Source organism: Callorhinus ursinus, unplaced genomic scaffold (genome assembly GCF_003265705.2).
Source record: "Callorhinus ursinus isolate GAN/ISIS: 27379988/994484 unplaced genomic scaffold, GSC_fseal_2.0 scaffold4, whole genome shotgun sequence".
In the NCBI taxonomy this organism is placed as follows: Eukaryota; Metazoa; Chordata; class Mammalia; order Carnivora; family Otariidae; genus Callorhinus; species Callorhinus ursinus.
Genome location: NW_027397066.1, coordinates 102,093,101 through 102,119,566, shown reverse-complemented (window position 1 = coordinate 102,119,566; position 26,466 = coordinate 102,093,101). Strand labels below are relative to the sequence as shown.

Below are 26,466 nucleotides of genomic sequence, written 5' to 3'. Positions count from 1 at the left end.
ATATTTCAGCATATGTCTAAAGGAATTTTGAAAAAAGATTTCATTTATTTATTTGACAGAGACAGAGAGCACAAGCAGGGGGAATGGCAGGTGGAGGGAGAGAGAGAAGCAGACTCCCCATTGAGAAGGGAGCCCAATGTGGGGCTCGATCCCAGGACCCTGGGATCATGACCTGAGCTGAAGGCAGACACTTAACTGAGCCACCCAGGCACCCCTAAAGGAATGTTTCTTTTTTTAAAAAGCATAACCACATCATTATTTCACATTAAAAATAGCAATTCCTTAATATTATCAATATTTAGTCAGTATTAAAATTTTGCCAATTATTCATAAATGTATTCCATAGCTATTTTGTTTAGAGATCAAAATAAGACCTACACCTTGTATTAGTTAATGTATCTCATTTCTAAAAAATTCTCTCCCTCTCTTCTTTACAATTTATATTGAAGAAACTAGATTATATGTCCTATATAGTTTCCCACATTCTTTATTTTCTTGATAGCATCTCTGTGTGTGATTTAACATGTTCCTCTGTCTCCTGTATTTCCTGTAAACTCACAATAAGATCTAGAGGCTTGAGTGGTTTTGTGTTTTGGGAACAAATACTTCATATGTGATATTGGAATACATAGGGTTTAGTAGTCTTTTATGGTTTAATAGTCACTTGTGATTGTCTAAGTCCTTTACTTCATTAAAGATAGCAAAATGGTGCTATCTTATTTGTTATTCCCTATTTATTGGCTGGGATATATTTACAAAGGGAAGCTTTCCTACCCCCTCTTGCCATTGTCTTAGTTTGCATACTATTCACACTTTTCCCTGTCTTGCCTTTTTTATGTAATAATTTATCCTAGAAATCACTTTAAAGCTACATAGAGAGCTATTTCTTATTTTGTTTAAAACTGCATAGTTTAGGGCGGCTGGGTGGCTCAGTTGGTTAAGCGACTGCCTTCGGCTCAGGTCATGATCCTGGAGTCCCGGGATCGAGTCCCACATCGGGCTCCCTGCTCGGCAGGGAGTCTGCTTCTCCCTCTGACCCTCTTCCCTCTTGTGCTCTCTATCTCTCATTCTCGCTCTCTCACATAAATAAATAAAATCTTTAAAAAAAAACTGCATAGTTTATTCAATCAGGTCCCAAATACTGTACATTTGAGTTATTTCCAGTCTTTTTTTTTTTTTTAAAGATTACTTATTTATTTATTTGACAGAGACACAGCGAGAGAGGGAACATAAGCAGGGGGAATGGGAGAGGGAGAAGCAAGCTTCCACAGAGCAGGGAGCCCAATGCGGGGCTCGATCCCAGGACCCTGGGATCATGACCTTAGCTGAAGGCAGACGCTTAACTCCTGAGCTACCCAGGCTCCCCTGGGTTATTTCCAGTCTTTTGTTCCCTTTTAAGATTCATTTATATGTTGATCAAAGTCTAAAATGGTCATGTAGTACAAAAGTAAAAAGCAAAGAACTGGTAAGATGCTCCTATTCACTGTAGCATGGATAGGATTATAAAATCTTTTTTTAAACTACCGTTTATTCAAAATTTTAGAAAAGATGAGTCTTTTTTTTTTTTTGAAGATTTTATTTATTTGACAGAGGGAGACAGCAAGAGAGGGAACACAAAAAGGGGGAGTGGGAGAGGGAGAAGCAGGCTTCCTGCTGAGCTGGCCCGATGCAAGGCTGGATCCCAGGACCCTGGGATCATGACCTGAGCCGAAGGCAGAGGCTTACAACTGAGCCACCCAGGCGCCCTGAAAAGGTGAGTCTTAAAAATCATATTTTCTGTCTCCTTTATTTGCCTCTGTTCTTCCAGTTTTCCACTTTTCTCAGCTCTAACCCGCCTTTGAAGGCCTCCAGGCTCTACCAGCTCTAGTCACCTCTCAACCTCTCCACATGGTCAAGTGGCTTTATGCTACAGAACTCACCTGGCTTTTCTCTGAAACCTGGCTGTTGAAGCTCACACTCAGTCACTGCCTCCTGGTGATCACTATTGCCACTAGCACTCTGTTGTAAGGGTTAAGGCAGTAGTAGTGCTAATGGGGATACTAGGGGGATTAAGGTCAGCTCAGACACAGTAGCATGCTTGGGTTTAGGGAAGTGATAACAGGAAAATCAGGGCCCTTCTTTATCCTGGTGATTCAAACCAGTGTAGGTCTCCTATAGCAATTTTTCATGTACATGGTAATGTGCTAGGACTAGCTTCTAATTCTCAGAAGATCACATGCTTACGTGCCATAGACATTTCCAATATAGATACATTATTCTTGGCCTCTGGTTTCTAGTCTTTTACCTATCACCTCTTGAAAAATGAATCTACTCTCATCTCTTCAAGTATCACTCCTATGCAAATGTCTTTGAAATATTCATCTTTGTTCAGGCCTCTCTCCAGGTACTACAACCCAAAATATTCAACATCAGATGTGTCATCTTGATCTGCAAACTGCCTGCCCCACTAACTCATTTTCAGGGATATACCATTCTCCCAGCCACCCAAGCTTAAATCCATTGGTAATATATCCTTTTTTCTTTGCCCTGTATCACTTAATCTGGCTAAATCTTCTGGATTAGATATTAATTTACCTGGAGTCATGTGAAAACTGAGAATTGACAATCCTATCACAAGGGACTAACTAGTGGATAAAAGTTGGATTAGAGGTGATTCTTTAATAGCCATGCTTTGTCTGTAGGATAAATGCATTAGATAAAAACCTTGCCGGCACGCTTGGGCATAAATATTTGTTAGAAACATTGAATATGTGGGAAAAAAATAAGCATAAGAGAAAAAAGACCCCAAAGGCCAGGACAAATGAGTCCTGATTAACAAATGAAACTGATGAAATAAGCCTGGCCCCTGTCAGGAGAGCAAGTGATCAGATGTGAGAGGGGGCTTACAGCACATGCCAACAGAAACGCTGAGGGGTAGGTGTGGTAGTCAGGATAAATGAGGTCAGCAGTAAGAATCAGGTCAACCCTCCAGTACTTGAAAGACTCAAGTCCTGGAGAAGGATTGAAACTGTCATTCTTGTGAGGCTCTAGGAAGCAGAACTAGGACCAAAGCTGTAGGAGACAGGTTTTTGCTCAATAAAAGGAAAAAAAAATTATTTACAAGCTGGTCAAATATGGAAATAGCTCTAGAGATAGTAAGTAAATGAACATATGACAGGGATACTGTAGATTTTACTCAAATGCTGGAAATTAACTTTATTTACATGGCAGAAAAGAACATTCAGTATGCTACCGCCATTCAGTCTGCCCTCTTCCATTTACTTGTACTTGCACACTTACCTTTCCTTCCTGTTTCAATGGATGAACTATCGGTTGCTAAGATCAGTCCTTCTATTTATGTGCTGGATTTCATTCTCTTTTTCCTAAGTCAAGATTTGCTGCTATAATTGTTCTCCCCACATACAATCAACTTTTCCCACCAGCATAAAAATGTTGCAGTTACTCATCTTAAAAGCATAATCCCTCCCTTGTCTCCAGACCTGCTTCAATCCACCACCAGCAAAAGTCCTTGGAAGAGCTGTCTTTATTTGTTGTTCTCTAGTTCCTCTCTGCCCAATTCTCACTCAAACCCACTGAAATGAGACTTGTGACCCTCTAGTGAATCGCTCTGTCAAGATCATAATCCAATGATCAGTCCTCAATTCTCTACTTGATCCATCAGCAGCATTTGATACCAATCACGCCTTCCCACTTTCTTTTCATTTGGACACTGGAACACCCCCCCAGTCTCTTCACTCCAGTGACAGTGGCTTCTTGACTGTTCTTAAATACAAAAAACCCAGTCTTGTTCAAAGCATTGGCACCTGTTCCTTCTTCTGAAATGCTCTTTGCTTGGATAAGTAACTTGCCTTAGGTCTTTACTCAAATGTCACCTTTTCAGTGAGGTTTTCCCTGGCCACCTTACTTACAGCTGCTGCCTCCTCCCTTGCCAACCTCTTTTCCTTTCTTGCTTTATTTTGCTCCCTATCTTGATACTGCCATAATATATACTGCATTTTCTTTTTAAATTAACTCTTTTATGGTTTTTAAAAAATATTTATTTATTTATTTAATTGACAGAGAAACAGACAGCGAGAGAAGGAACGCAAGCGGGGGAGTGGGAGAGGGGAGAAGCAGGCTCCCCGCCGAGCAGGGAGCCCGATGTGGGGCTGGATCCCAGGACCTTGGGATCATGATCCGAGCCGAAGGCAGACGCTTAACACGCTTAATGACTGAGCCACCCAGGCGCCCCTCTTTTAATGATTTTTTAAGTTTTAGTTATTTTAAATAATCTCTACACCCAACATAAGGCTCAAAATCATGACCCTGCAATCAAGAGTCGTGTGTTCCTCTGACTGAACCAGCCAGGCACCCCCCCATATATTGCTTTTTAACTTATTTTGTTGGTTTGTTCCCCTCACAAAAATGAAGCACACACAGAGAACAGACTTTTGTTTATTTTGTTCGCTAACATATTCTAGTGCCTAGAACCTTACCAGGCACATAATAGGTACTCAATAAATATGTGTTGAATGAATGAATGAGGACAATGAAAGAAAGGAGAATAAATGAAAAGAATAAGGTCTGATATTTGACAATGTTAACTAAAGTTAGGACTTCAGTCCTAACAATTTATTTTTTGACTAAATATGGCCTTAATGCCTTAGAGCAGGTGCTCTACTTAACTTTGGTAGAATAATAAGGCTTACCAAACGCTAAAAACCCAACTATCACACAAGCTTCAGAACCAGTGCACTTGTACGCTCATGCTCTGACGTAGACCCAACACAGCCAGCTATGACCACTACTGATCAAGTGCGCTCTTGGCCGGCGTTCCGCAGTACGGGGCTGCGCTTAAGTACCCAGTAACCAGATCAACATAGTAGAGATTAAGTAGAGATTCGTGCTAAATGCAATGTTAAACAAAGCTCTCAGCTGGGATACTATTCTATATTCCTGAGCCGTTGCAAATAATTCCTGAAAATATTCAAAGTGTGAATTCAGTCTGTCCTTGGCCACCCCTTCCCTTTCTTGATCTCATCACTACCTTGAGCACAGTATCCTGGGGCTCACTGCAGAGGATCCTCAACCCACGGGCAAGCATGGCTTGTTCCTAGCTCTGAGTACACCACTGGATACCAAGCTCGGCAAAACTGCCGCTCCGAAAAGGCTTTTTGACTGATGAATGCCTGACCAGGGGAGACCTCAGTGACTATGGGGTGCTGGTACTTTTTAAAAGTACACCAAGTGCGTTTATGCTGTTTCCCCAAGGCCTCTCAATGCCTGTCTGGTCTGTCAGTCACATCCACCAGCTTCAGCAGGCCTCTCACAGAAGTTCAGACCACCTCTAAGTTCTCTTCAAGTATCTCAGGCACCGAGGAAGGATGGGAAGGGAAAGGCTAAGAGTGTAGGGAGAGAAGAGGTCCAAGAAACAGAATTCTGGGAATACTTTAGCTTAGCTTGATACTAGGGAGGAGTGTGTATATGAGACGAAGAATTAGAGGAACCTAAACAGTCCACATGAAACCGGAAGAAGGTCTCAGGAAGGGGGTATGAATTCTGTGAGATGGGCAGAAAGGCCATGGAGGCCAAGGACTTACTGGATCGGAGATGAGGAAACAGGCAAGAGAGATCAGCTCAGCAGCGGTGGCGGAAGGGAGAGGCCATCCACCGTTTGTGAAGTGAATTTGAAGCGAGGAAGTGGAGGCACAAGGTGTGCCAGACTTTTTGAGAACTTTGGTGGTGAAAAGGAGACAGGTTGTAAACTAAGAGTAACAACAATCTAAGTAAAATTTAAAAAGGAACACACTACCCAAAAGTGGATGTAGAACAAGAAATGGTATTTCCAGAGTTAATTTTTAATTTCCTGAGTTTACTGCTGTAAGAATTGCAAACCACTCTGGCATATATATATATATATCCTGGCATATGCATGAACTTAATTGTGGAGATAAAATGCAGTAGCAGCTCCGACAGAAACCAAAAATCCTCTGTAAAATTACGGAATGGTTACATTAAGTCCCCCTCGAACTTCTAATCACCTCCAAATTTCAACTATAACATAATAGCGAAAGGTCTTTCCTCCAGTGGGTAAAGACAGGTGCCCCAAAAGGTAGCTCAGAAAAGTTTGTTGAATGAACACTAGCACAAAAATACTTAATAACACATACAATAATGATTACTCAAAAACTTCAGATCTTCTCCACTGTCATTTTCTTTGTATTCATGTTTTATTTGTTTTACCTTAAGTCACCCCCAATCATGCTGACATCTACTACTGATGATTATATTAGACCTAAAAGTGTTCTTAAACAAATGAAAACTACCAACTTCCATTCCTGAAAGCCCTGCTTCCAATTTTCAGGAGGAAATTAAATAATGTAGAAATCCAACACTGGGCCTAAGCCCAGACAGCTGAGCATCGTTTTGTCCTTTCAAGGCAAAGAGGAAGTGTCTGCTGTGGCAGAGACATGCCAAGAGAAATAAAGCTTAACCTCAGCCCCATGTGAAAGTGATTTTAGATAATCGGGGGTGTCTGCAAATAGGTTAAAAATGGGACCACATACTAACAGGGAACTTTCCATGGAAGTTAAAAAATGTATCAAGATCTAACCCCCACCTTAAAAACAAAACATGTTGGGAAAATGGCATGGCCTTAGAAACTCTATATAAAGGCGGCAGAGGAAAGGGAAAGCAGACAGGGAGAAGAGAGTTGACAAGTCAAAGGGAAATTAAAACATGTTTCCGCTTATGAGTTATTATAGGCTCAGAATTTGATGTCTTTGTAATTATAATTACCAAATTCAAAACGATGTCCCTGTGTGAAGAGGAAAAGAGGAAGGGGCAGGGAAGAAGAAATGAGTATAAGTATGTGGGTCGAGTGGTAGATGAAATTATTTAGGTTAGGGGCCAGCAAATTTATTCTCTAAAGGGCCAGACAGCAAATGTTTTAGACTTTGTGGAGAACACAGTCCCTCCTGTAACTACTCAAATCTGTCCCTGTAGTGTGAAAGCAGCCACAGGCAATATGAAAATGAATGTGGGTAGCTGGGTGCCAATAAAACTTTATGGACACTGAAATTAGAATTTCATGTATTTTATTTCTACTTTTTTTTTTAAAGATTTTATTTATTTATTTGACAGAGAGAGCACAAGTAGGCAGAGCGGCAGGCAGGGGGAGAGGGAGAAGCAGGCTCTCCACTAAGCAGGGAGCCGGATGTGGGGCTCGATCCCAGGACCCTGGGATCATGACCTGAGCCAAAGGCAGCTGCTTAACCAACTGAGCCACCCAGGCGCCCCTTATTTCTACTTTTGATTTTTCTTCAAACACTTAAAAATGGAAAACTATTCTTAGCCTACAGTTCTTACAAAAACATCGTGGGGCAGATTTGACCTGCACACCATAGTTTGCTGACCCCTAATTTAAGATAGTTAACTCCCCATTTCACAGAACATTCCTATGAAACTGGGATTGACTCAAATTTTGGACTCTGGGTAAGAGAAACTGGTGTTTGTTTTTTTTTTCCCAGTAGATGAACAAGAGGATGCTAATAATGGTAGGAAGCATTTATTTGAAAGATACAGCAGATCTTCTCTAAGCCTATAAAAAAGACAAGTATCTCTACTTTTTTTTAGCAGAATACTTAACACTAGTATGAAATCAAAGTTTATGTAGTATGAAATTTTGAAGCCAAATGCTACATAACCATTAATGTGCAGTATTAGTCAGGGATCAAGAATGATTTTTAAAACATTATCCCCCTTATCAGAATTTAACGTTTTATAAACATCCTTTGCAGCATAATGCTAGTCTGGAATTATACATAAGTTTCTATCATCACCTCTATGGAAACCAGAGAGCTGGTGACTAGGATTTTCTCGTGGAACATATGCTTTACAGATCACATGGTGATAAAAACTTTATGGAGCGTCTGACCTAGACTATCAGAAACAAAGGAAATATAAAAGTGCAAGGCATCTATGTTCATAGTTTTTGGGAAGCAAAATAATGTTTACATATTAAATGTCCTGTTATGGAACAGACACGGACTTTCCCTTTCTGTATTAAAAGAGAAAGTCTTGTAAAACATCCTGGTAGCTGTCTCACAACCTTGAACTGGGAAATACGTCATTCTTTCTTTTCCCTTCCCTTTCCTGTCTCTTTCTTCTTCTTTTTATTATTTTTATCTGGGGGGGGGTTGATAACCCCAGTACTTCTCCCTAGTTCTCTGAGCAAATGAAGCCCCCTTCTCTAGGGAACTGCTCCTCAACCATTGTAACCCTATGATAAGCCAGTCATAGTGCCCTGTCCCTCAGGCCACAAGGGTAGCTGCATGAGGCAGCTGGTGCAGACAGGCTGCATCCTAAGGGTAACAATGATCCGAGCAAGGTTTAAAAGGAATACCCTATCCAAAAATGGTTATAAAACATGATTATTTCCAGAGCTGTATTTCTTTATGGACCAATCACCCATGGTATACAGGATCCTGATCGATGTTGTAGTGTATACTCATGCTCATTAAAGAGAACTTGGAGCATACTTTTTTATTTGATGGCAAGTTTTGGGCAGGAATGCAATCCTCCATTATAATATCCTTTGTATAAGGAAATATAATTCTTTCAACAATGATCTGTTTTGTGATGGTCTCCTTTATGGCACAGTTTCTAGGAGTTGACTGTAGGGAAAAAAGCTGCTTTAACCATCCCCATGGATGTGACTGAGGCTGGAGGAGAGGGAGGGCCACAGAGAATGCAAAGGCTGAGTGTGTACAACAGGCAGTGGTAATGAGGGCAGGCTCAGTGAGGAGCCTTTTTCTCTCATCCTGCTGCTGCTTTTTTTTTTTTTTTTAGTAGACTTTAATTTTTTAGAGCAGTTTTAGACTCATAGTAAAACTGAGTGGAAAGTACAGATATCTTCTGTACCTACATACACACAGCATCCCCCATTATCAACATCCTCCACCAGAGTGGTACATTTGTTACAATCAAATCCACACTGACACATCATTAGCACCCCAGGTTCATAGTTTATATTAGGGTTTACTCTTCTTGGTGGTGTACATTCTATGGGTTTGGGCAAATGTATAATAATATGTATCCACCATTATACTATCATACAGAATATTTTCACTGCCCTAAAAAGCCCCTGTGTTTTGCCTATTCATCCCTCCCTCCCTTATAACCCTGGGAAACCACTGATCTCTTTACTGTTTCTATAATTTTGCCTTTTCCAGAATTTCATAGAGTTGGAATCATGCAGTATGTAGCCGTTTCAGAATTCACTTCTTTCATTTAGTAATGTGCATTTAAAATTTCTCCATGTCTTTTTATGGCTTGAGAGTTCATTTCTTTTTTAGTTTGGAATAATATTCCATTGTCTAAATGTACTAGTTTATTTATCCATTCACCTACTGAAGGACTTCTTGGTTACTTCCATATTTTTTGTAGTCCTTGTTCTTTTATTTTCATCTTTCTTTTGCTTTAAAGTCAAAGTATCACAGGTTTCCAGTTATGAAATAAATCATGGGAATAAAAGGTACAGCATAAGGAATATAGTTAATAATATTTTAACAGTGTTGTATGGTGACAGATGGTGGCTATGCTTGTGGTGAGCACAGCACAATGTATAGAGCTGTCAAATCACTATGTTGTACACCTGAAACTAATTGTGTGTAATGTTGTGTGTCAGGTATACTCAAATAAAAAAAAATAAAGTATGCATGATTAATCATATAAAAAAAAAGTCCAAGTATCAAAAGTAGACAGAGACTTAATTAGCAACCCATATAATCCTCAAAACAGGTATGAGGAAACTGAGGCCCAGGAGTTAAGTGACTGGTCCATGGAGGTTTTCCCTTCCTACTTCATTTGTCTGGGCCCACTGGCAGCCTGCAGGTTGAAAGATAATGCTATCTCTGTATTAGGATGTTCACTCAAGGTTTAACACCCCAAATGTCACTTTCTAACATAGTTTGTTTTGATACATCTAGTATTTTAAATAATACGACTCCTACACCTTGAAAAAATTTACCAGCCGTGTATTAACTCATATTACAGATAAAATATTCAGGTAATAATTTAGTCTTCACAATGACTCTAGGAAGTAGGTACTATTACTGTAACTACACGTGTGAGGGTCATAGGGCTAGTAAATGTCAGAGATGGGATTCGAATCCAGGTCTGCCTAATTCCTGAGACTGAGCTCTTTATCCCTGCAATACTGCCAATTTGTAGATATATTTTATATACCTTTCTCCTAGTTGAAGCTTCAAAAGAAATGGTCTTTTTAATCAGAGACCATATGAACTCGGAGTAAAGAAATAATTAAGAAATTTCAGATTTCTTTACCACGGTCCTAAATCTTGAGGTCTATTTCAGCATCCACAAGATGCAAGGTGCATTTATGTAAGAAACAGAGAGATTAAGATTTAAAATTTCCCCTTAAAACTTCAGTACACAAGACACCCTAATTTGGAAATATAGCCAATTTCTGGAATGTATATACCCAAGAAAAAGCATCATATTGTACTTATGCATTTATCACATACTTTATATTTTTGGTTTCATAAACAAAAATTAAGACATAAGCCAATTAAGTCAGTTAGCTATGAATGTAAGTCAGATTGCCACAGGTCAGATTTCCTCCACCTCATTTTCCTGGCCCCAAAAGAGGCTAAACTAAAGAAGACACAATTGTAGGTAAGAACCTTTTAAAAGAATAAACCAAAGACAATAGAAGAGGCTACTAGAACTTTATGCAAACACTGCTAGCAAACTCATCTGTACTACTACTAGGGGTCTCATCATTTTGGTTTCTGTAGGCTCCCGAAGTCATCTGCCAGAAAAGTGAATGTATAGACTCAAGGGTAGAAATGGGATATTTTACAAAGTGTCACTGTTTGTGGTTGTTTACATGTAACTGGAACACCATGAGGTTTAAAAAAATAAATAAATAAAGACAATCATCCAAGGGTCTATCTGAAGAAAACATACTATGGAGAAAACGAAGGTAGATATAATTCAATTAAAACAGCAGCATATGAGTTGTTTTTATTCCATTCCTGGAACTTACTCTGGGAATCTTCTTAGTGAAAATATGACCCTCAGTAAACTTGACTTTGACCAAAATGTTTCAGATAACTCTCATGAGATCAACTGATGGTTCTTCATTCTAGATTATTGCCTCAAGTTCTTTCATGAAAGAATGATATTCTGTCATTACCAGAGAGCCTCTAATGATCATTTCCAGATTAAATCAGTGCCTAAAGCACTTGTGTTAGAAAACTGGGTAACAGGATATGATAGGGTTTTTTTTTTTTAAATGTACTCTTTTATATAATTAATCTGAACCTTGCCCAAACCAGCACTGATCCAAACTTGTTATCAAAAATCAAAACTCATACCCAATGTAGAAGGAAGTAAGCAAGGTCTCTTTACTTGAGTGTCTTGTGCCTGGGACTCAAAAGTATTTGTTAATAGAGTTAAGATTCAGTGGTTTCAGATATTCTAAAAAGAACATGGGCTACTTCTTTCCAGAGACAATCAGAGTTTTCAGTGTAGTAAATTTTCACAAAAATGAAACTGCATGCATTCAGTCTTTCACTCATCAGACATTTACTAAGTACAGACTGTGAGCTAGGCACTGTTAAATCTTCTCTGATCAATCAATTCGCTCTCAGATTCTGAAGCTTTAACACTATTACAAAGGCATTCTTTCTGGAAAGTGGAAATGGTTTTCAGATCATTGCAGAAGGGCAAGTATTAAAATAATTGAGAAAACCTTCTAAGAACTACATTGAGTTACAGCTAACATACTATACAGAATAATTCTTTGTGAGTGAATATGATACTAGATTATCAAGTAGGTCAGAATGTAAGAAAAAGGAGACGTTTCATTTGAGCAAATATGTTGCACAGACAAGATAACTAACACAGACAAGTTCTGACCTAAATAGTAAGTATGTACAACTAGGAGACCAAAGGATCATTTGTCACATCAGTATATTCAGTCTTTCTTAGCTAGAAAACAGTATTAATCTATAGTAAAAAAAAAAATCCTTCTATAAATATATGATCATCCACATATAGAGAGCTTCTCCTTTCTCTTTATGCATATAGATCTATATTAATTAAAATGTTACATAATGGATATTTTCACTTGAGGAGAAATTCCAACAAAATAAAAACTAGTCTAGATGATCAACTCCATTAAGAGGATCCATAGACACCTCAACTCAGTATGTTTACATTTTTAAAATTTGAATTTCTGCATATTATTTTTCAAAAAGAGGGACTGGACAGTAAAGTCCATGTACTATACCACACATAGTAAAGGGTAAAACTCATTTTTATGACCGTTCATTATATATATATGGATTTAGTAATTCTATGGATCAGATAAAAGACTCATGAAATAAGCTCAAGTTGAGGCTTGCAACTCAACTTGGATCACTGAGTCCAATCCCCTTCTTCAACTTTCCAGGCCCCCTACCCACAAAATCATCTATATCCACTATGATCCTTACTTCTTTCTCAATAGTGCAAGAGAACAGGGCTCCTTTCCTTCAGCTGAAGGCCACACCTTACTTTGTGCTCACAATCCCAATCCTCTGTTACCTTCCTTCATTAGTCATCCCTTTCTCCATTTTCCTGCCTGTATATTTTCATTCTCCATCTGACTCTTCCTCCTCAGCCTATAAACATGCTTGTCTCTCCCATCTTAGTCCCTACCCTACCAATATTTCTCCAGATACCAATCTGGATCCTTTTTGTTCAAATTTCTTAAAAGAGATACCTATAATAATACCTCACTTTCCATTTTCATTTCAGTTCTCCACAATCTAGATTTTGCCTTCACTACTCCACTGATACTGCTCTCAATGAAGTCACTAATGACTTTCATATTGCTAAACTCAATAGACCTGAACCTTTCAGTTGCATTTGGTAATGCTCTTTATTCCACTGGTTTTCAGAACACATCTCTCTCCAATCATTTCTGTTCTGTTTCTTATGTCTACCTTTTAGATTTGGGTGTTCCAGATTTCTTCTTGGACCCTTTACTCTTCTCATTTTATATATTCTACAGTATAATCTCCTATATTCTCTTGGTCTCATCTCCTAACTTGGATATTCAACTACCACCTGCTGACATCTCTCCTTGGATGATTCAAAAGTCCTTGATACTGAACGTATCCCAAACTGGATTTATTTACTTTTATCCTCAAACCGGCTTATATTTTCTTCTCTCACTTGATGGCACTATCATAACCCAAGGTAGCTACCTGTTAGTCACCTTTGATTCTTTTCTCTAATTAATCCTGTAAGTCTTGCTTCCTAAATGCTTTATGCATTTCCCTCATTTCACTACCTTTAACTAATACTAGTTCCCAATATTCCCTCCTATGGGCTATTACCTAGGCTTCTACTCATGTCTACCTTAACTCTTCTTTTCATACCACAACTAGGGATATTTGTTAAACCTTCCAGTAGAGCAATTAAGCCAAGTATTGTTTTGAGGCTCATTCACAGACCCAATATCAGGATGGATGGGGGTAGTACCAGATAATTGTAGCCAAAGAGGACAGAGCTGAGTTAATAATGAGTTGGTATTGGACCTTGGTAACCTCTGAGGCAGAATATCTTGTACTACCATGACCACTGGTTAGGACTAATTGATGATTATCACAACATTAAACAAACAATTCTACCCAGAGCTCAGACTCTTTAGGAATGTAGGTTTGGCTCATGCCAATAGACTCTGCTTTATCAATATTACTAAATATCTGTCTAGCTTTACTGATAACCAGACTGGTTTTCAAACAAAAACCAGGATCAGTTTTAAGTAGTCAAATACAGTAGTTCTTGAAATTATGTGTTATAATGATAATAATAATTCAATTATTTCTCCTTATTTTTATTGTGTTTTTCATCTTTTCTTATTTATTTTACAACTGAAGTCTAGAAATTTGAATCATAGTTTCCGAGCCAGCAGAAAAGGCAGAAACCTAGAAGTTATGCCTGATTTCTTCATTTCTCTCACCTTTCCCTTTTTTGTTTTCTTTTTTTAAATTTTATTTTATTATGTTATGTTAATCACCATACATTACATCATTAGTTCTTGATGTAGTGTTCCATGATTCATTGTTTGCATATAACACCCAATGCTCCATGCAATACGTGCCCTCTTTTTTTTTTCCAGGAGATGGTGAGTTTTATTATCTTGTCTGGATAGAGGTTTTATTTGCTCTTGAATGTTCCAGGGTGGAGAGACTAGGAGAAAGCATAGGATGCAGAGGTCTGTTCGGTGTAATCTCCCTTGTTCTCATCTTCACCATCAACAGAGAGAGCAGCATATTTGCTTGCGAACTGAACTTGGAAGCTGGATTTTCTTCACGTTTCTTTGGCTCAGGTGCAGATCGGGAGTCTTGATCCTTTTTGCCATCTTTCCTATCGGACTCCTTCCAGTGGTCTTTGTTCCATCCATCTCCTGGACCACGGCCGGAATTCCCACTTTGGCCTTTTGGGACATTCACCCCATCTACTTTGTTTTCATCTCTCCTTGTTGGTCCCTCCTCAGGTGGCTGAGCTGGAACTACTTTCCCCCCACCACTTGTAGGGGACTGCTGCTCTGTGTCTGAGCTCTGAGATCAAGCAGGAAGGTTAGAACTTCACTTCACCCAAGCATTCTCCTTTGGTGGAGGGGCTGGAAAGGCTGTTCAGATTTGGGAGGCTTAGAAGTTGGAGAGTGACAGTCTTCCCCCTTATTGGGTGCTTCGTTTTCTAGAGACTTCTCACTCTCTCTCCTTCGTGCATTTCTGCCAGATGTGGCCGAGGTCCCAGTCTATGATGACTCACTTCCTGTCCTGGACCATTCCCCGTTTCTGAGTCTCTTCACTTCGCCAGCTTGGGTGTCTCTCCTGGGGCCGTTGTTCTAGTTTTGGCTCATCCAGCTGGCACTGCAGCTTCTCCTGCTCCTTCTGCAGCCGCTCTTCTACTTCTCACTCCCTAGCAGCTGTGTCAACAGGCTTTACCCCTCCAAAGACAGAGGCCACTCGACTGGACTGGGAGGTGCCAGCAAAGGAATCATCTTCCTTAGGAGTACTCCAAGGCTTTAGATTCAGTTTGGTTCTTTGGGGGGGGACCTCTATCGTCATGCTTATAGTCATCCCGAGAGTAATCCTCTCTGGAGCTCCATGACCGCTCGTCTCGTCGCATCTGTCTTCATAGCGGTCCCCACCTCCTCTGTAGTCATCATCCCTACGGCACCCACTACCAAATGCTCTTCTACCACTGCCTATCCTGGAATCATAGCCTCTGTCATATTCCCTGCTGCCTCAGTCATCATACCGATCCCGGCCCCCATTATCGATCCATATCTCGGCGTGGGCCATCACAATACGCGTCCAGATACCCATCACAATATCAGTCTGAATCATAAGGATCTCGATACTTGTCTCCAAAGTTATCATCACCTCTCCTTGGCGGGTAGTCATCAAAGCTATCTGTGGCAGGACGGGCCCTCCAGTCTGTATCTGTTTTGTCAAAATCCCAATTTCTATCTCGGCCAAAAGAACGATCATCCCTGTCTTTATCCTGTGTTTGATCAGCAAGGTCCACTTGAATTCTCCTGTTACCTAGAGACTCTTTGTTGAGGCTCAGGGCACTGAGCAAAGAATCCAGGTCCTCAAACTCAGCATAACCAAAACCTTTTAACCTCTCTGGATTGCTGGGTTCACGTAGTAAACGCACTGCACTGATATTTAATCCTCTAAAGAATTCCTTAATGGATTCTTCTGTTACATCATAGGGCAGGTTCCCTAGAAAAGCAGTACAGGATGGCAATTTTGGAAGATGGCTCTGGTCGATATTGGGTTCCCGAGCAGCCTGTGGAGCAGTGGGCAGGATGGAACGGTCAGTTGGAGGTGCCCTATACACGTTGTCATCATTACTGTGCCAAGTGGTTGAAACATCTCCTTCCAGGTTATCTGTTTTATCAGCCCAGCTGGCTGGTTTAGGGACATAAGTGCTTCCTCCCCCAGTCCCTCCATCCTCAGCCAGTAAGTCTGTTAGGGAGATAGTTTTCCCCTTCTTATTCTTCTTTTTTGCTGAGGCCGCCATGTTGGGAGAGGGAATACATGCCCTCTTTAATACCCATCACCAGGCTAACCCATCCCCCTCCCACCTCCCCTCTAGAACCTCAGTTTGTTTCTCAGAGTCCATAGTCTCTCATGGTTCGTCTCCCCCTCCGATTCCCCCCCCTTCATTTTTCCCTTCCTACTATCTTTCTTTTTTTAACAACAAAAAAACCCCAAAACAAAACAAAACAAAAAAACCTCTACTTTGACTTGATGAAATACTAATCAAAGGCAAAGAGGAACATGAAGTGTCAGTGGAGAAAGTAAGTCATAAATACTATGGCCCCATTGCCAAGTGCAGAAATTATGAGTATAGCCTTTATCACTTTGTCCTTGCTTACAGCTATTAGCTATAGTATTTAAAAAAATCTTACTCCATTCATTTTTATTTTCCTCTTTTTAAATGATACTTTGTCATTAGCTTTTCTTCTATCCTCTTCCTTTTTCTAACTATTGTACATAGAGGATACTAGTGATAGTTAAATTTACAATTTAATCCCTAAGTTAGAGCATTTTTGTTGTTGTTGTCATCAAATGATCCTCTATTGTGAAATATTTGCCTTTGTAGTTCTTAACTAGCTGGGCATTCTACTGCACCACTTTTTTTTTTTTTTTAAAGATTTTATTTATTTATTTGAGAGAGAAAGAATGAGACAGAGAGAGCATGAGAGGGAGGAGGGTCAGAGGGAGAAGCAGACTCCCTGCCGAGTGGGGAGTTGGATGCGGGACTCGATCCCAGGACTCCAGGATCATGACCTGAGCTGAAGGCAGTCGCTTAACCAACTGAGCCACCCAGGCGCCCTCTACTACACCACTCCTGATGTCATCTATGATGTCATGAGGGTGGCGGCCATCAACACTGCAGCCCATAGATCTCTATAATGGTTCCAGAGAATTCTCTGGCTAAAGATTGGTGCTGCATCTATCAGGCAATGTTGACAATCTCATCAAAAATGATATTTCCACTGTGCTTAATGTTTTTCTGCTTCCTTCTGTTCTTGGTGGTTCCTTGAGGATTTTGATAATCAGAGCAGAGGCAGAAGGTATCACTTTAATCTGGGCCTATCTGTTCTGAATGGTCAATTTCAGTATTATCCTTCCAATCATTGGTTGCCTTGGAGATGTCATTACCAACCTTTTCTGGAGACAGACCCAGGGGGCCAATTTTGGGGTAAGGCAGATGTGGCACTAGCTTCCCCACTGGTGCACCTCAGGTATATGACTTTGATCTTATTGGGGTCAAACCTGGGTGGCATGGTGGAGGCGACTGGTGTCAGATAAGCCCAGATTCGGGAGGACCAAAGAGAGTTGTACCTGGGCCTCCAAGTCAAAAGCCAAAAGATCTAAGTTATAGCATCTTGCAAGGTGACAGGCAAGATGGAATCATGATGGAGCCATAGAAAGAACAGGAATGACTAGGAGGTTATAGAGTTAGAGAATAATGGTCACACAGTACCACTTCTGAATGCTATCTTTAGCTGGAGAGGGCAGAGTACATTTACAGTTGTTTACAGAATAACAAGATATTATGTTTCACATATGGAAGTATGGGAAGGTAAGTGTGCCTAATCAGTGCATTCAAGAATAGAATATATACACTGATCAATTATATATGGCCTATCTCACAACATTTTCCTTTTCTCTGGGAAATACGTCTGAAATTAGTCTTCAAAGGTATGACCTTATTCCCCTATCAGAATTAATTAGTTAAGAGGCAGACACATGACTCCGAATGAGCCAAACAGATTCTTTCTCCAGGGACTTTGGACCTGAGAGAAACAAAGAAAAGTTGAGGGTAAATTGTTGTTGAGGGTTGTGGAGTCCTTCTAGTCCCTGACAGTCCAAAGTCCTATTCCTTAAATCCTGAGATATAGTTTATTTTGAAAATATTCTTTGTTTTGGCTTAAGTCAGTTCTCACTGGTATCTTTTACTTACAACAAATAAAAACTTAACTACCATATGTGTGTGTATATATATATTTTTCAAGATTTTAATTACTTAAATTAATTTATTAATTTATTTATTTTAGAGAGAGAGGGAGAGAATCAGTGGAGCCCAACGTGGAGCTCAATTTCATGACCCTGACATCATGACCTGAGCCAAAATAAAGAGCCCAAGGCTTAACTGAATGAGCCACCCAGGCACCCCTTAACTACTATATTCTTACACTTGCTGGTACAGAAATACCATTTGCCCAGTCTTCAGGCTGAAAATATTAAGAGTCAGTTTTGATGCTTGACTTTTACTTCTTGTTATTCATCAATTACTAACTTTTACAACTGTTGACATGGACTCTCGTCTTTTTTTTTTTTCATTTACACTGTCTTCTTTCTACTTTATGCCACTCTTACCTTCTAGTAGCTTCCTGACTAGCCGTCTTGTTTCTAGACTAATTTTCCAAAATCATAGCTCTGATTATCACTTCAAAAATCTTCAAAAGTTCTTTAGTGCTTACCTGGTAAATGATAAGCTTCCAGAATGTGCATATTCTAGGCTCCCTACAAAATATTCCTTACCAACCTTTAGAGCCTTACCTCCAAACACTGGACAGCCCATTTCTCAGTATGCCTAGGCTCGACTGAATCACATATCCTTCTTTGTTTCTGCCTCTGCATAAAATGCATTCTCTCCTATAGCCTCATAAAACTATGCTTATCTTTTGAAGGCTCATCAAAATGTTACTTCTTCCATGAAGGCTTTTCTGATGTTCCCCCACTGGATGCGTTCTCTACTTCCTTTAGAATTTCATTGCATTTATTTCCCTTTCTGGACTTCCTACAGGGCTCTCATAATGCTCTTCACCATTTATGTTGAAACTTTTGTGATCTTTTTCTTCAGTGAGGGTTAAATTTCATCTGGAAGCCTCTAGAGGCAAGCTCAATTTTTCCTCCTGTTCCACATGGACTGCCTGCTCTCCAGCCTTGCAGCACAGTGTTCATCCTAAGACCCTCCATTATTACTCTTTCCATGTCTTTCCATTTCTTGAGTTATTCCTTTGTTTAGCTGGCATACAACCTTAAGTAACTTTGTAAAAAACAAGTACATGTTGAGTCCCTTCTGGAGTATTATAAAATGCCTTTATTCAATTCTCACGTTTCTAAAGTTTGGTTTGGCATATAATGCTAAGTTAAAAATCATTTTCCTCAAGGTTTTGAAGGAAATCTTCCATTGTCAGTACCTTTGTCTTCTCCCAACCATCCCCTCCCCCACCCCACTCCCATTTACTAAACATTCAAAACCATTCTAAAGGAACAATGGATATCCAAGGAAATTAGAATTTAAGGACATAGGCTTTGGAGTCACATTGGGTTCAAATATTGATTTCACTAGATGTTAGTTGTGAGACCTTAAAAAAGTTACTTTAAGCTATAGTCTTCTCTTCTGTAAAATGAATATACTAATTTTGTACCTTAGAGGGTTGTTGTATTAAATTAGATAACTTATGTAAAGTACTTATTATTATGTCTAGCACATAGTAAGTACTCAACAAAACTGTGGCAAACATTCCTAATATTCTTAATATATTACCTTAGTATTTAACATATAGCCAATAAAAAAAATCTGGTGGCTATGCATTTATCTACCATATTTTCCCCAACAAAAATGATTTATAACCTAATTCAAGTAGACGTCACTGTGAGTGGTCTAGGAGGCTTACAGTTTATGTATCCTTATAAACTTCCACAGGTGGATATGCTCCCCTTCTAGTTGTAACTTGTCTCTAATTCCTGAAGTTCCAGCTCTTCTGCAGCATTTTCCAGAAAATAACTGAAACTGTTAAGTGAGGGTCTAATGTGAGAGGACTATCTGCAAATCAATGCAGGGGTGAAATAGCTAGGCAGTGCTCAGTCACTGTGGCCTTGCCTCCTGGGAGCCATGTATTGCTGGGTTCCACCGGCAGGAATTCATTAGTGTCATCAACTTTTGATAACAAAAGGATCCTCACTTAATTTTTTAAATTTAAAAAAACACAAAAGATGGATATTTTAAACTGTTTCTACAGGTGGAAAGCCAGGAGATGGCAAAAAACAGCTGAAGATACCTATCTTCAAGCCATCCCAACTATTTTCTTGCCAAGTTGGGAAGGTATAATTTTCCTTAAAGATATATCTAAGTAATGCTTTGACCTTGAAATAGCTCCTAAATGTTTTTTTTTTTTTTTTTTTTTTTCTGGAGTGCTACAGTCACTCTCCAGCATTGTGCTGCAGTAGACTATAACGATATCATCAACTGTGCTAAATTTGGGTATATCCTATTACTGATGTGGACATAACTCTGCTTTTTCACAGGTGTCACAAAAAAGTCCTTAGAGAAGGACCAAGGGATAAAAATGATGGGCTGCTCTGCTGATTTTCACATGTAACTTATTTTCATAGTCTTCAAGATAAAAACTCACCCTCTGCGTTGAAATAGTAACCAGTGCATCCGCTTTTTAGGTTGAGCATAAAAAGATAATAATATCTCTGTGATTCAGGGTATTCTAATTGTACTTGTACTTCTAATTGTAACCTCATCAAGTTTCAGGTTAAAATAATTTGTCTGACAAGATATGCACTTGATCAAGGTTTTCATTCTTCAAAATTACAGGTGTTTTTTTAAAATGTTATGTTCCTCTTTTAATTTCATAAGCTATGTTTTCTGCATTATTTAGTTGAAAAATCTAAAAGCAACATGAACTTAAATTCTTTGATGCACACAGCAAAAAAGATTTACAGTTATATCTTCATTATATTTCTGTATTTACAAATAAATATTAAAAATTAACCAGTTCTCAAAATGTTTGGTTGGGGGGGGCGCCTGGGTTGCTATGTCTCTGTCAAATAAATAAATAAAATCTTTTAAAAAAATGTTTGGTTAGGGACTACCCTTCCTCACAGAAAGTATGCAGGCAATGAATTAGGTATTTTTAATACTTGCCAATTATAAATCATTTTTAGATAGAAAAGCTATTGCTATGCTTGTTTTATATTTTCATGGTATGCAGGCAGATTGAAACCTGATGTTATGGGCATCCCATAATGACCACACTATACAAAAACTCAAATTCTCATAGCATTAAGTTATGTTTTTATTCTTTAATTTCATCTTTTAGTTTTATTTATCAGAGGAGATTGTATCTGGAAAGCTATTTAAAACTATAAATCTGTCAACAGTTGCTTTTATAGGAGCGACATGGGAAAAAGAAAGGATAGCATTAAGAGGGACAAAGGATGTATTGCAAGGAACACTTGAGATGCAGGACTTCCCACCCCAAATACAGTGTTATTTGGATGCTCTATGTTTGCCTTAGCTCATGCTTACAAGGGAAATGAAATATGAATCACTAATTTCAAACTGAAAAATGCCAGGAATGTAAAAATTGGAAGTTCCAACTTTTATTTGAAACTGAGGCAAAGACATTTTGTTAAGAACAAGACTGATAGGTGCACACTTGTCAAGATAGAATTTTAGTGGCATTTCACATTTACCCAGACACACAACCTCACTATGTAAGCAATGTTACATCAATGTTCTGCTTCTTGAGTTCATAAAACTCACAGGTGCTCAGGTTATAATTCTGAGAAATAATAGTGAAATAAGTCATGTGTTCAGTAGTTTTAGCTAGAGCAATAGTTTTTAAACTGCTTTACAGAATCTCCAACGTGCCCCAGAAATAACAGCAGGAGGAGTAGGGAAAGGTATATAGGGGGGACAGGCACCAATCAAAACAGATTCTTTCTTATCTTTTTTATATAATAGTCTTTCCACACAACATTTTATTTGGAGGGGAAAAAGGTTCTGCTACTAAAATCTTTTGGAAACTACTCATCTTTAGTTTCAAAAATGATAGAAAAAACTAACACTGAATTCTAAAATAAAGCTTTCATGGAGAAATATGGTCCTGGATTGGAATGAGAAGGTAGAAAGAACATATGATCATTTCTTGAAACAATATTTTGCTTTTATACTTTCTAAGTGTAGCTAATGTAATCTTCATGTACTAGTCTTTTTAATACTTATTCTCAATTAGAAAGCAAAGTCAGCCAGATAGTGCCAACCTGGTAAGAATGCCTCTTCCTTGCCAGCTTATATAAAGAAGCTTAAAAACTTTTTTTTTTTTTTCCTGGAACTTCTCTTCAACATCACCCTGGGAATTCCCTTTACCACTCTTCTATGTTTAACTGCTTATTTCCTGGATCCCATGTCTTTTCCTTGTTTTTGGTGGAACACATCCACCAGTAGCTTCCCAAAAAGGGGTACATGGAAATAAATGTTTTAGTTCCTTCATGTCTGAAATGTATTTATTTCATCCTCACATTTGACTTCATAGTTCAGCTAGATATAGAACTCTAGGTTGGAAATCATTTCCCCTGAGAATTTGAAGGGTAGCTCTCCTGTCTTATGGCTTCTACTGCTGCTATAGAGGAAAGCCAGGGCAATGCAAATTCTTGGTCTTTTGTATATGATGGGTTGGGGCTGGACACTTGGTAGAGTCTTTCAATATAGAAACATATGTTCTTCAATTCTTAGAAAGAAATTCTGACAGTTTTTTCTTCTCTGATTTTCTGTTTGCTCTGAGACTACTATTAGTCATCTGTATCCATTTCTCCAATTCTCATCTCTGTCTTTTTATTTAATTTTCTGGCAGACTTACTCAATTTTTTCTTCCAATTCTTCTACTGCATTAAAAAAATTTTTACCTGAACATTTAAAAATTTGAATTAAAGAACAACTGTATATTCTTTTGTAGAGCTTGTGGTGCTTGTTTCATGCTTGTACTTTTTATCATCCCTCTATTTCCCCTGTGTTTGTTTTAGAGTGTCTTTCATATTGGAAGCTTTCTTTAAATATTGGTGATCCCTAGTTCTCCATTCATATTTAGGAATGAGGCACTGAAATTCTAATTGGAAACTGTGTACATGATGAGGCTTGTCAGTTGGTGGTCTGTACTTTGTAATTCTCCCAAATGTAAGTATCTGCAGAGCTGTTCTTTTAGACTCCAGAGAACAATCTTCCAATCATCTGCCTGTCTGACAGCATGACAGGGGCAGAGGAAGGGAAGGGGTGTGGAAGTCTTAGCATGAAGTATATCGCTTGTCATTTAATACTTTGTTTTTGGGGCACCTGGGTGGCTCAGTTAAGCATCTGCCTTCGGCTCGAGTCATGATCCCGCGGTCCTGGGATCGAGCCCTGCATAGGGCTCCCTGCTTGGCAGCGGAAAGCCTGCTTCTCCCTCTCCCACTCCCCCTGCTTGTGTTCCCTCTCTTGCTGTGTCTCTCTCTTTCAAATAAATAAATAAAATCTTTAAAAAAAAAATACTTTGTTTTTGATCTGACACATTACCTTTCCCCTCATCCTCATATGGAACTGGTTGCCTTCGTGTCTAGAACCTCTGTAGTTCAACTTTTCTAAAAAAATAAAGCTCCACTTTTCTGTTGGGGATTGTCTCCTGTCTATGATTTGAGTCTTTCTTGACTTCTGTTGCAGCAATCAGCTGCTTCTTACTGGTTTCTCTTGCCTGTAGGTTTCAGCATTCTCTAATCTGCTCATTTATTGTCCAGCTTCAAAAATTTAATTTATATTTTCATCTGTGATCATTTTCTTCCTCATTCTCTTTGTCATTACTGGTTTATGCCTTTCTTATTTTTTACTTTCATTTTAGTATAGTTTTAGAAGGGAATTGATATAAATGAGTATGTTCAGGTTACCATGGTTTTTTTTTTTTTAAGATTTTATTTATGGGACACCTGGGTGGCTCAGTCATTAAGCGTCTGTCTTCGGCTCAGGTCATTATCCCGGGGTCCTGGGATCGAGCCCCACATCGGGCTCTCTGCTTGGTGGGAAGCCTGCTTTTCCCTCTCCCATTTCCCCTGCTTGTGTTCCCTCTCTCGCTGTGTCTTTCTTTGTCAAATAAATAAAATACTAAAAAAAATTTTTTTAATTTATTTGACAGAGAGAGAGCACAAGCAGGAGGAACAGTAGAGGGAGAGGGAGAAGCAGGCTCCCCGCAGAGCAGGGGGAGCCCGAGGTGGGACTCAATCCCAGGACCCCGAGATAACGACCTGAGCAGAAGGCAGCTGCCCACCAACTGAGCCACACAGGCACCCCAGGTTACCATGTTTAATGAAAAGTTTCATGATTTTGTTTAATAATGTTCAGACAGTTTCTACAGGTCACCCCATAACATTCAACACACCTGTGTCTCAGAAGTCAGCATACAACATGCAGAGCTACCTGCATGCAGGACCATGCCAGCATTCTGTATCTTGTGGCCTGGACATCAATTTCTGAAGTACTTAATGGCATTACAAAGATATACTTTTCTGAATGTTTAACATTTAAAATTAGTATCTGTCATAAAATAGATATGCATATCGAAGGGGAAGTCTCTATGCCTCCAACACACAATCACTGTAAAAGGGGGGAAATCGGAGGGGGAGACAAACCATGAGAGACGATGGACTCTGAAAAACAAACTGAGGGTTCTAAAGGGGAGGGGGGTGGGAGGATGGATTAGCCTGGTGATGCGTATTAAAGAGGGCACGTTCTGCATAGAGCACTGGGTGTTATACACAAACAATGAATCATGGAACACTACATCAAAAACTAATGATTTAATGTATGGTGATTAACATAACAATAAAAATTTTTTAAAAAGTAAAAAACCTATTCCTAATTTGATGATGTCTCTTACAATTGATGGCATCTTAGAATCAAGGATATGAGGTAGCACCTATTTGAAAGGGTTGTTAGAAGACAGATAAAATAATGCTTACAAAATCTTAAGTAAGAACAGTGGCAGAGAGATACTATGTGCTTATACTTTAGTTGCTCTTATTAGTTTTTCCAGCATGCTTCTGCATGATGAAATACTTTCCCACTAAACTTCTTCTATTATTCTGTTAAGATAGGTTGGTATGTTAACACATCATAAAGCATATAAAATCACCAGACAGCACATAATGAGTTGCTGGTTTATTTTTAAAAATATGTATATGTATAAATAGTTGCTGTCTTCTGAAAAAAGTGAGATGAGAGTCAGTATGAAGTTCACAGCATCTGGACCCATGAGGCACTTAATTTTTCATTTGGTCATTTATTCTTTTACTTAAAAAAGTTATAAAGCTTCTCTTAAGTGGTTAAGCTCTGGGGATACAAAGATATGATATAAATCCTCTCTTAGGGAAGCTTACAATTCAGCAGTTGCACATAACTATGATGTAGGGTGTTGAGTGGCCCATGCAACAGAAGTCATGATGTTCTTAATGGCTGAACTGGTTATACTGATTCTGGGGACGTATTTAATGGTATCATACCAAAAGTTACATACTGAGAGTACCATATTTCTATAAACTAGGGGGATATGACTTCAGTTTAGAGCCCATGAAAGAAGGAATTCTTTGTCAAAAGGCACGTAAACATCTTTCTTTTTGCCGTGCCGTGCAGTGGAATGCTGGTCTGAGGGCAGGATGTGGCCAGCAAAGGGAGCACAGACACAGACACAGGCCCCAGTCAGAACAGACAGAGCTGCACCGTCCGGGCACGGCCAGCACTCTGATGTACAAATTGGAGAAACAAACTAATTTTTAAGGGCTCTATTCTTAAAGGCTACACTGAGGAAGCACACATTCTAGGACTTTGCAATAACAGCCCTGAAATAAGAAAAGGACTTGTAGACACAGTATGAAATCATAGCACCAAGACATGTGGTTGAGATGAGAAAGTGAACCAGGATATTTCCCACAGCCGTACTGCAGGAATGAGAAACTATCAGAAACTATTATAAGACAGGTATGTCAGTAAAATCTGCTGGAGCTTTATTACACTGTTTATGTTATTTTCAATAACTTTTCCCATCATCACCAAGTGTTAAGCTGAGGAACCCATTTTAGCTTAAAGTTACCAAAATAAACTGGCCTGGGTGGATCCTAACTCATTAGTTTCTCAAAACCAGTTACAGCTACTTTTACTGATTCTGTCTTAACAAAGGTTTAAAAAACCAAAAATCTAGATATGAAAGAAAAATGTACAAGGTATTATGGGATACAGAGTATGGGTACCTAATCTGGGCTGGAGGTGATCAGAAATGACTTTCTGGGGGCACGTGGGTGGCTCAGCCATTAAGTGTCTGCCTTTGGCTCAGGTCATGATCTCAGGGTCCTGGGATCAAGTCCCACATCGGGCTCTCTGGTCGGCGGGAAGCCTGCTTCTCCCTCTCCAGCTCCCCCTGCTTCTGTTCCCTCTCTCGCTATTTCTCTCTGTCAAATAAATAATTAAAATCTTAAAAAAAAAAATGACTTCCAGGATCTAAGTTGAGTGGCTACAGAAGATTCAATTGAAAGTTGTATGAAGTTGCAGCTATATAAGAAAATG

At 39.1% G+C, this 26,466-nt stretch overlaps 1 protein-coding gene and 1 pseudogene across 2 annotated transcripts in view; both read right to left on the bottom strand.

Moving 5' to 3' along the window:
• The window catches only part of AFG2A (AFG2 AAA ATPase homolog A), a 343,140-nt gene that overhangs the window by 20,019 nt on the left and 296,655 nt on the right, over positions 1 to 26,466 (bottom strand). The window lies entirely within an intron of this gene.
• Positions 14,028 to 16,102, bottom strand: LOC112826042 (eukaryotic translation initiation factor 4B pseudogene; annotated as a pseudogene).